Source organism: Tachypleus tridentatus, chromosome 5 (genome assembly GCF_004210375.1).
Source record: "Tachypleus tridentatus isolate NWPU-2018 chromosome 5, ASM421037v1, whole genome shotgun sequence".
NCBI lineage: Eukaryota > Metazoa > Arthropoda > Merostomata > Xiphosura > Limulidae > Tachypleus > Tachypleus tridentatus.
This window is the reverse complement of record NC_134829.1, coordinates 40,069,964-40,082,037: the sequence shown is the minus strand read 5'-3', so window position 1 is coordinate 40,082,037 and position 12,074 is coordinate 40,069,964. Positions and strand designations below refer to the sequence as shown.

General features: G+C 35.7%; 1 pseudogene across 1 annotated transcript in view; it reads left to right on the top strand.

Moving 5' to 3' along the window:
* Positions 1-12,074, top strand: part of LOC143250338 (neural-cadherin-like) — a 393,110-nt pseudogene that overhangs the window by 61,566 nt on the left and 319,470 nt on the right. The gene's annotated exons all lie outside the window — the stretch shown is intronic.

The following is a 12,074-nucleotide window of genomic DNA, read 5'->3' as shown; positions in this document are numbered from 1 at the left end:
GGCGCAACTGGGATGCGAACCCGCGACCCTCGGATTACGAGTCGCACGCCTAACGCGCTCGGCCATGCCGGGCACATATTGATTATAGTCGGGAAAAATATATTGTTTAGGACTTTTTTAAAATTTCTAACGTTTAAAGTCCTACAGCTCTTAATTAAATGATGCAGTAGAAATAAACCTTATCAAACTTCACGTATGGTTTCTCCCAGTATACGACACTTGATATTAAAACCTTGCGTACGTAATGAATCACCGGCACCAGAGCGCTCATACTGAATTCCTCTGTCTGCAGAGGACAGGAGATCTTCAAATTGAAAAAGAAAAGAATAACATTCGAAATTAATCATACTTTCTCGTTCTATAGATAAGAATTGGAATGTATAAAAATTGGATACAAGGAAGTGCTCAGCGAAAAGGAAAACGTTACTGAATTAATCAATGAATGAGCACGAGGCCTACTAAGCGTGTACCAATTAGATTAACTTGTTACAGTAGAGAACTGTCCTATTGGAGTATAGAATCCATTCTTCAGTGTTCAAACATTGAAGTCAATTTCTCTAAGTCTCGTGCTTTCTGTTCTCCATGCTCTTAATGGTCAATTTCCGGCATTGTTTTCTCTGTTCAGCGACGTGACTAATATCTGTATATTGTCTTTATTGTCAAATCATACGCCATCTTTATTTTTACCCCTACTAAACGTACTGCCTACCCTCCTGCTATTTTATTTTATGTTCGTCTTCCCCACAGAACATTAAAACAAGCATTCGCAGCCATTCGAAACAATGTTTAATCCAATATGATGACATTCTAAGTTAATTTTTATTCTTTCTCTGTTTCATGGTAAGCATAAAACTAAACAACATACCACTTGTGCTCTTCCCATCACGAGCATCAGAACACATGTTTTAGCATTATAAGACTAAATACTTACCGCTGAGCCAACGTGGAGCTCAAAGTTCATGTACCATAGACAAAGACGATATTCGCAACCAGAAAGCCAAATCCACTAAAAACCATCCTTTGTTAAACGGGTTACTTTGGACATGGTGTAACTTTTTATTTGCATAGATTCCTCCTTGTGCGTGGGACGATTATCCGCAACTAAAGTTTTACTGGCCAGCTATGGCACCTTTTGGTGTGTGTCGATCTGTGTACACGTGTGCTATCTTGTCTACATACCAGTTGTGAAGTAGCCGCACTGAGTTGATAGAGTATGGGTTACACACTAGATAATTGATTTTAACTATCTTATAAAGAGAGAAAATACAATATCTTTTACGGGTTTTTCCTTCTTCTTTTTTCTGAGAATTACAGTTGTGTGCAAATCCTTTATTTCTCAATCGATCGCATTGGCTCCCAAACGTCATAGCGGTAAACGTACAACACCAGAAACCGGCTTTTGATACCCGTGGTGTAGCTTTGTGTTAAACCTCAAACAAACAAGCCAATCGTCTTTAAAATTGGAAGGCATACATCTTGGTTCACTATCTCCAAATTCCATTTTCATTTTTATTTAGTCTCCACAGTCCGATTGTATGGAGTCAAATGTAAAAAAAAAACATATAAAAAAACGTATATAAACATAACTTAGTCTACAGTTCCTTGTTTTTTACATCAGTGGAGCTGAACGTTGGCATAAGATACATTCCAATGGCTCTCACGTACGAAAGTAAACTTATTCGGAATTCTTACCTAAATATCAGAAGCATTAAAAATCACAATTTTTCAGGGAATATTGTTACGTTTATTTTCTTGCTTAATGTGTCTAGGCATTATTTCAACTGGATAATGCTTCAATCCTAAAGTCGTCAGAAAAAAAACAAAACGCTTCGCACTTCAGGGCCGTGAATATGATATGTGAATTCAACTTGTCAGTCAGACAGTATTTAGAGTTTAGTGTTGTTGACGCATTGTTTTCCCACTTGTCTATCAGTTTTAAATTAGGTTATGCTCAGGTAGCTCTGGTGTACCTTTGCGCGGAAGAATTGAAACAAACTAGAAACTATTTGCGACCAATTCCTGATTTTAGCTTGACAATATCAACCTCTCGGATTTGTTGTTTGTTTGTTTTTGAATTTCGCACAAAGCTACTCGAGGGCTATCTGCGCTAGCCGTCCCTAATTTAGCAGTGTAAGACTAGAGGGAAGGCAGCTAGTCATCACCACCCACCGCCAACTCTTGGACTACTCTTTTACCAACGAATAGTGGGATTAACCGTCACATTATAACGCCCCCACGGCTGAAAGGGCGAGCATGTTTGGCGCGACAAGGATGCGAATTCGCGACCCTCAGATTACGAGTCGCACGCCTTAACACGCTTGGCCATGCCGGGCCCAAAAATCTCGGAACAGCACTGCATGTATACGTGTAGATGGTTTTCGTTTTCGAGAGCATCGTCCCTAGATTTCACGTTCATCCTTTGTGCGTCTGTAGACTTATGGCGATAATCCACCTTAAATATTATTGTATTTTCTTAGAGACGATTGTTCATACCATCATGAAGGAAATCAAATAACATTTAAGGTGGATTATCTCAAAAAGATTAACTTATCACATTCGCATGCCTCACTATATGGGCTTATACCACTAGAAACCGGGTTTCGATATCCGTGGTGGGCAGAGCTTTGTGCTTAATAACACACAACAACAACATATTTGCATGCAACGCGGTGGGATAGTTGTAAGTCAACGGGCTTACAATGCTAAAATTCAGGGTTAAATTCCGCACTGTGGTCACAAAAATGTGACTTTGTTCTAAAACAACCATACCTCATTGTCATTTTTTCTTTTCTTTAAATACATAAACGATAATGAATATTTATAAACATTTCTCTCAGAATTGGTCAAAATGGGTTTAAGAGATACTCTGCTAACCAACTTGTATATCTGTGTACTGTTGTGTCCATGTAATATTCACTTAGTTTTATCAACAATAATACCACTTAAGTATAGTTTTAGTACCTGTGTCGTTGTTTGATTCAATGTCTTTATCGGTTTGTAGTAAGCTACTCTGCTTACATAAAAAGTAAATATATATGTTTATATGTATATTTATTTATAAATCATGAAGCTGGTGCAACTCGGAATTAAAGGCATGACGTTAGTAGTTTATATGAAACGAAAGTAATCCAATAATACTAAGGTATATCAGTCTTCATGTTATACATATATGTGTGTGTGTGAATCCAGAATATTAAAAAATACACCAGGTTCGAAACACTGTACTTTTCCTCATACTGCTCTTCATTCGACCTATATACAATACAGAGTATTTCTTAACAAATTCAAAATGCATATACAGGGTGGCCCGTAGGTTCCTACCCATCCACATATCTTATGTATCCAGTGTATCTGTGTGCTGGCAATCATTCTCGCTGCATAATATTATGCGTACTTGTCACAATATGCTCTTCAAGTGTAAATGGGCTTACATCGGCTATATTTCTCTGAAAAAGAAACCAATTTATAATACATGCGTAATTGAATATAACATAATAACATATGGATGGGTAGGGACTTACGGGCTTCCCTGTACAATAAATACATCCTGGTAAAAACGTGAATAAAAACATAAGTGAATTTTATATTGTTTTAAATCCTTAAACTGCGTAATTTGATGTATATAGTATATATATAACAAAATATTATCTAATATCAATAAAAATAATATGTAAATAAAACATAACTAAATACTTATTAAATTCACATGTTATTTACTAAAGTTCAAATTACTTATTAAACTTGTCTGTAAAATAACTTTCACATAATAATCTTTTTATTGGTTTTCACAAGATAGAGACAGAAACCGTTTCTGTAATGTTCCACAGGTACTTAAGATAACACTTGTAGAAATTTTCAGAGGATGTTAATGTACTTTTAACATGAAATTCATGTTGATTTTATTCTGTTTCTTAAATTTTACGTTCAGCCAACGTAACGCACATTTTAACATATAGATACAGTTCTTAGAATTCCAAGAAAAAATCTTTCGATTTTAAAATAATGGTTTTGTCTGTTTTTCTAATAATATTGGTATTAATAATTGTTTGTTTGTTTTGAATTTCGCACAAAGCTACTCGAGGGCTATCTGTGCTAGCCGTCCCTAATTTAGCAGAGTAAGACTAGAGGGAAGGCAGCTAGTCATCACCACCTACCGGGATTGACCGTCACATTATAACGTACCCACGGCTGAAAGGGCAAGCATGTTTGGTGCGACCGGAATTCGAACCCGCAACCCTCGGATTACGAGTCCAACGCCTTAACACATTTGTCCATGCTGGGCCTGGTATTAATAATAAAACCTAGGTTACAGAGTTGACATCTTAGGTTTTTTGTTTTACGCAAAGTGATACTTTCTTGTGCATTTTCTGTTTTATATTTACATTACGCTAAGTGATACCTTCTTGTGCATTTTCTGTTTTATATTTACAACAAAGTAAACGGTTTAATTATTTTTTTTGGCTTTCTATAGGCTGTTAAAACATTGGCACTAAATATGGTTATAGGTATACAGGATTTCTCATGTTGATGTTCATGTTGAGAAAAATACACTGCGTATTCTTAGTCTCTTCATTGTTCAAATTATATACCATTAACAGCCATAGATATATAAACTATTGGTATATTGTGCCATCAGGGTAACCAATAACTTTCCTGAAATATGTATAACTGACTCTAGAAATGCACGTGTTTAACTTTAAAAGTGTAATCCCTATTTTCCCTCTGGGTCTGGACTTCTGCGATGATTTGTAATCCCTATTTTCTCTCTGGGTCTAGACTTCTGTGATACTCTGTAATCCCTATTTTCCCTCTGGGTCTGGACTCTGTAGAAGAATAGATCAAACTTTTACTGTATTTTATTTAATCTCCAGGTATGTGTAGTGGAAGCAGGTGGAATTTCTGTCGTATTAATAGCTTTTGGTCCATACCAGTTAGCGCGAAATATACAGTTGTCAATTACGCTCACTGAACAATTTCTGTTTCAAAAAAAACATTTTTAATTTATTAAATCTATTATTTCTCATTTTTTATTGTTAACGGTGTGTACAGTTTCCTTTGTTGACATATGTGAGTTATTTCATTTTACGTATCTAGAGTGAGTTTTTTAAAATCCTAAATAAGCATGTCAGTTTATAAAAAAAAATCATTTTCTAAGAGGCCATTGTCAGGTTTTGACTCACTATAACCAAATAATGTATAAATTTAAAAGGATTTGCGACGGTGAATTTAATGTTTGGGTCCAAATTATTTAAAACTTGACTAAATAAAACCAACTAAAATCCTCGTTACAAATAATAATAAAATAATCATCAATGTATCTGATAGACCAATGTGACGTCACGTAAAAGCTAACATGTGACTTAACGATATGATTAACTGGTGTACATTTTCTCTTCTAAGAAATTCATAACCAAAATAGCATTTGTAAGTTCCATTTTTATATCTACGCAGTTCCACTGTAATAGTAGAACTAATTACACTGCACAACAATGTTTTTGAAAAGTTTTGCTTCCTGAAATGTTGTTGCTGATTGTGACAGGTACCTTGTGGGTATGAACAAATATAGTTTTGGTTTTGTTTCATCACGTAGGAACTCTGAGAAATAGATAGTTAACTGTTCACCGGCAATAAAGTATTTAATGTGCGTTTATATTTCTAATACGCTATTAAGTTCAACATAATTAAAAGTGTTTTGCTCCTGATTTTCATTTGTATTCAATGTCCGGTGTATCACGTTGCAGTGTCCAACAGTAGTCAGCAAGTATTGACGGATTCCAGTTGCCCTGATATTGTTTTTCCAATGTAGCAAAACTGAAGATTTCGATGAAACGGTACGTGATGGGCAAATTTGGATGTGATTTTCGTGATTAGCAGCCAAAAATCTTTTAGGAACACCCAACAGTGTTCAAGAAGCAAAAACTTTGTTGTGCAGTGTTATTATAGATACATACATAATAGTTATTAAATCGGTGCTAATTCTACAGATTCAATTAAAAACTCTTCAATAATTTTAGCATGCGCAAAAAACTTTGTTGTGCAGTGTAATTAAAATAATTGCACAGTAATTAATTTATTAAAATTAATGGTGACGTAATAACAACAACAAGTATAGAAGACATTTATTTTCCAATAATTTTAACGTAAATAATATTTATAACTAGAAATCGTCCCCCAGTGGCACAGCGGTCCCAGCATGGCCAGGTGGGTGAAGGCATTCGACTTGTAATCTGAAGCTCGCGGGTTCGAATATCCGTTGCCCAAACAATAATTATAGCATGCGCAAAAGCTCTGGATAGCGTTAACGAAAATAATTAACCGCCGTTAAGTTCATGTTTAGTGTTAGCGTATAAAGATATTACATCTAATATATTTATACCATAGTTATGGCCAGTTTCACCAGATAATTTTGATAACAAATCTAAAGCATCCTTCTCACGATACTTTTATGGAATAAAGGGTTTTCACATTTCTTTCACGAAAAACTGGTTTGTTTTGAATTTCGCACAAAGCTACTCGAGGGCTATCTGTGCTAGTCGTCCCTAATTAAGCAGTGTAACACTAGAGAGAAGGCAGCTAGTCATCACCGCCAACTCTTGGGATACTCTTTTACCAACGAATAGTGGGATTGACCGTTACATTATGATTCCCCCACGGCTGAAAGGGCGACCATGTTTGGCGCTACGGGATTCGAACTCGCGACCCTGGGATTACGACTCGAGTGCCTTAACCACCTGACCATGCCGGGCCTTCACGAAAGAACTAATACGGTGTGGAACTTTGACGGCCTGCCGCAACAGGTCGACTAGGGTAACAACCAGTTTCAGCAAGCTGTATATAATTATTATTCAAATTATAACAAGCATTGATAATTTGTTGGCATTTGTGTATATTTGCTCAAACATGAAAAACACTTGTAAGGGGAGTAAAATGTTAAATTACTTTGAATATATTTTTACTTTAAACTGATTTTATATTTTTGCTTCAAGCTTCATACAACTTGTATTATTTCTTAAATGTTCCACAATAATTGTATCCTAAACGTCATTCAACGCTATAGTATTTACATGGTTAATGTTTTGTATATATTTTTTTAAATACAGACTACGTAAAGTGCAATTGTCGCTGTTATTTCACTATTTATGTTGTGTTGGTATTAAAAATAGTTTTTTGTTTGATTAAGTAATGTTTCTGATTTTCGTGTAAAATTTAATCAGCTTCTTCAATCAGTATTTATGTTTTCAGTTTAATCTTCTCTTGAATAAAACGTTTTGCTCAATTTGTAAGTGGTTAGGCTTGCTGATAGTACAACAAGATAAACTTTCTCACCAAAGCTATTTCTTTCTTCGCAAGCCTTGGGTTACTGGTGCATACTTCGTTAATCGTGGATTGGTTCTATTCTTCCTGTAATAACTTCGCAAGTTTTTTTTAAACTAATTGTGTTTGCCCAGTTCCTCTGCAGTTCACTTCCGGACCTATTTCTCTGGAGATGGTAACTATAATTGTAATAAGGGTTGTTATAATGTTATCGTTGTTGCCAGATTCTGTATTGTTCTCTGTAATTTCCTTGACTCTATATGTGTTTGACTTTTCTATTTTGCACAGAACAATGTGTTATTTTTTTGTTTTTCTTTATAACCCGGCATGGCCAGATGGTTACGGCGCTTAACTTGTAATCTGAGGGTCATATATTCGAATCTCCGTCACACCAAACATGCTCGTCCTTTCGGCTGTAGGGACATTATTATGTCACGGTCAATACCACTATTCGTTTGTAAAACAATAGCCTAAGAGTTGGCGGTGGATGGTGATGACTAACTGCCTTCTCTCTTGTCTTACACTGGTAAATTAGGGACGGTTAGCTCGGATAACCCTCGTGTAGCTTTGCGCGAAATTCGAAACAAACCACAATAGAAATACATATAAGATAAAATCAAATTTAAAATAATAATAATAAAATAGTGCTAAAATAAAATAGGACACGTTCTAGACTTAAAAATAATAATAATAAAAGTTAAAAAAATGAAAGAAAAATATAAATGGACATTGCCCTGAAAATGACCAGATTTAAAGTTATGTTATCACTTGAGCCATATTGTATTTACTCTAAATGTATTAATCAGTCCATTCCAACTAAGTAATGGAAGGAGGAAGAGGTCTAGTGTACCTGACCCTCCTGGGTATACAAATATATATACCCAAACACCTATATATATAGGTTTAGATATGAATCTGAAGTAATCGAAAAGTTTTGTTTGTTTCTTTGTTTTGAATTTCGCACAAAGCTACTCGAGGGCTATCTGCGCTAGCCGTCCCTAATTTAGCAGTGTAAGATAAGAGGGAAGGCAGCTAGTCATCACCACCCACCGCCAATTCTTGGGCTACTCTTTTACCAACGAATAGTGGGATTGACCGTCACTTTATAACGCACCCACGGCTGAAAGGGCGAGCATGTTTGGCGCGACCTGTATGCGAACCCGCGACCCTCAGATTACGAGTCGCACGTCTTAACACGCTTGGCCATGCCGGGCCTAAATGAAAAGTAGAAAAGCCTATCAGTTTGTGTGGTATGTAAAACGAAAATAATACAAAAGGTGTAAGGTATATCAGTTGCACAGTGTCTTACATTAAACAAAATTTTCTGACTGCATGGATATGATGAACTGTTTATTATAAAACATCATTCGTGTTAACAAACACGAAACATAAATCACATTCAAATGTAACAAAATTTGTTCCTGTGACTATATAGCACAAAAATATTTCTTGAATATGAAAAAATGATAGTTGATAAAGGGCTAGTAATTTAACTAATACACAAAGTTTTTTTAATTAATTTTATTTAATGAATCTCGATCGCTGCTTAAAGACCAGCGAGGGTTACTTCATACGCTCAAATTTACAAGCAAATTTAATTATGTAACCTTTCATAAACTACTCTGTCGTATAACTAGTCTGGTTACGTAAAAGTACCATATGGTTGAAAGCAACAAGAGTTATTCTTGTATCAAAATGTCACTTTCACAGGAATGTATTGAGTTGGAGTCTTACTAGAATGCTCGTTACAAGCTACTTGTCATATTCTATTACTTGTATCTTCAAGCTTTCACGACCCTTCTCTTTATTCAGTTTGCTACCAAAGTTTGTGTTTTAAGTCCTTTGTCAACAAAAGGAACAAGATAACACATTAGCAATGAATTAGTCTGATCTGAAGACGAAAGGCGTTAGACTTTCGAAACGTCGTCTTCTACACTTGTGTCTCCACAACAGGCAGTTGAAACGTCGTCCTCTACACTTGTGTCTTCACAACAGGCAGTTGAAACGTCGTCCTCTACACTTGTGTCTCCACAACAGGCAGTTGAAACGTCGTCCTTTACACTTGTGTCTTCACAACAGACAGTTGAAACGTCGTCCTCTACACTTGTGTCTCCACAACAGGCAGTTGAAACGTCGTCCTCTACACTTGTGTCTCCACAACAGGCAGTTGAAACGTCGTCCTCTACACTTGTGTCTCCACAACAGGCAGTTGAAATGTCGTCCTCTACACTTGTGTCTCCACAACAGGCAGTTGAAACGTCGTCCTCTACACTTGTGTCTCCACAACAGGCAGTTGAAACGTCGTCCTCTACACTTGTGTCTTCACAACAGACAGTTGAAACGTCGTCCTCTACACTTGTGTCTCCACAACAGGCAATTGCCGTCCGCTCTACAAAGTTTCATCATGAATACTCTGCCTAAACAATCTATCATATGATAGTCTTGTTTAGTTTCATCCATCTGAACTGTTCTTCCACTAAATCATCTGTCTTTTTTTTGTTTTTGTGAGATCCATTTAATACTGTTTATGAATACATAAAACAGTACTGGTAGTAAGTTATATCGTTTATGATTTGTTTTGTTTTCACTCGGTTCTTATGTTTCTTTCATAGTATTTCAGTGGAAACGTGAGCTCGTGAAATGACTAAATAATGTGACAAACAATCAATTTCCGACGATCATTTTGAAAAAAAAAAAAGAACTGTTTTTAGTAAAACTTAATTTTATATTATTAATTTTTAAAAAGGATTGTCTCCAGTAACGTATCCAGAAAATAGTTTTTCTGCCATTAGTTTTTAAAAGTGAGTTTCTGGAACGCTCAATAATAGTTTGCAAATATTGGAAAGCTCTACTTGCTATTAGCCGGTCAAGTAGTTTGCGTTCCAGATTGTCAGTGTGAGAATTGGTGCTTTGGATTTCGTTGTCGCAAAAATTCGCTCATTACGTTCGGGCCGTGATTGCGTTATAAGAATAATGGTCAAATACCACTATTCGATTACAGTAGTTCAAGAATCGGCGGTGGGTGCTGTTGACTAGCTGTTTTCTCTCTAATCTCTCAGTTCAAGATTAGCGATGGGTAGGGCAAACAACCTTTGAGTAGCTTTGCCCAAATTTCCGAAATAAACGCTAGTAACTGGGAGAACCAATGTGTGCCTCTCTTGAGCTCAGATGTAGTCCAACAGTATGTGCTTTTCTTCAGCTCAAATGGGGTCCAACAGCGTGTGATTTTCTTCAGCTCAGGTGTAGTCCAACAGTATGTGCTTATAATTTGATTATTGGACGCTGATGAATTTAAAAAATCGGTCACACACCAGCGCATCGATGGCTCTTTATCTCCTTGTGTAAACATGTTCTTATGAGAGAGTTTCCATATAGGTAACGAGAAAAGCAAGTCACTACAAAATAAAACACGATATCCATCACAAAACTGAATTATTGGGAGAAACGTGAAAGCCAATTTGCTTCCACATTTACTATTAATTAGATATCGAAAAACGTAGAGCGCTATTATATGTTGCGCTTATATGCATGAATATTCACAACTGTCTGTCTAGTTATGGTTTGTTTTCCGTAATGAAGTTTGGATTTAGCGAATCAAAACAAAAATTATAGAGAAAATGCAGATAAAAAAACTGATTGCAGTAACGCCATTTTTTACCTATTTGTTTCCTTTCTCCAAAGTTATTACTACTTTTTAGTGCAAGAACGCCAATTTAATATGATTAGAAGTATACAAAGGAAATAAAAAGAGATAACCAAACAATATAGAGGGTATGTGACGTCTTTTATGTTTATCGTAAAAACTAACTCATTAAGGATCTCGATAGGGAAAACTTATAATTGTATTTTGTGTCACGTTACTATTGACTTTGTTGATCTGACGTGACAATCTATTGGTCGCGGGATCGAAAACAGTCGTCGAACATACTTGTCCTTTCAGCCATTGGAGCGTTAAATCGTTACGTTTACTCCCATTATTCGTTTGCAAAGAGTGGTCCAAGAGTTGGTGATTGGTTGTGTTGCCTGGATACCCTCCCTGTAGTCTGTAACTCACAAATTAAGGACGACTTGAGAAGATAGAGTGTCAATTAGCTTTGCACGAAATTCAACAAATAAAAAGTAGCTTAGAGGTAAAAATATTTGTGGATACATCACTTTTTTTACACATCCACGGATTCAGAACGCTAAAATCAGGGGTTCGATTCCCCTCGGTGGACTCAGCGGATAACCTGATGTAGCTTTGCTGTAAAAACACATACACTCACACGTCGTTCTATTAATATTATAAAATTTATTTATTCCATCTATGTAACAAAACTGTTGTAAAAAATTGTCTTATTAAAATAATGGAATGAATAATTTATAAATTTGATTTAGAAATACATATTTCTAAACAACGAAACACATGATGAAAAATTTCAGTGACGTAGAATCGATTCTCTGAATTTCCGAAATATAAATTTGTACCATCATATTTGTCTTTTTTAATCCATATAGTCGAGATTTATGTAGGACATGAATTACAATTTGTAGAAAACTAAAGACGATCATTGAAAAAAATTGTATTTTAAACTAATCGCTGCAGAACGGAAATTACGGGTGTATATTGACAAGTTAAAACAACGAACGAGGTGATGGCTGTCGTCTGAACCCGTTTTAAAGGTCACCAGTCATGGAATTGATTTACTTTGTATTGAAATAATCATGTGCATAGCAATGGTACCTTACATACCTTAATCACAATAATTAAGACCAATGAG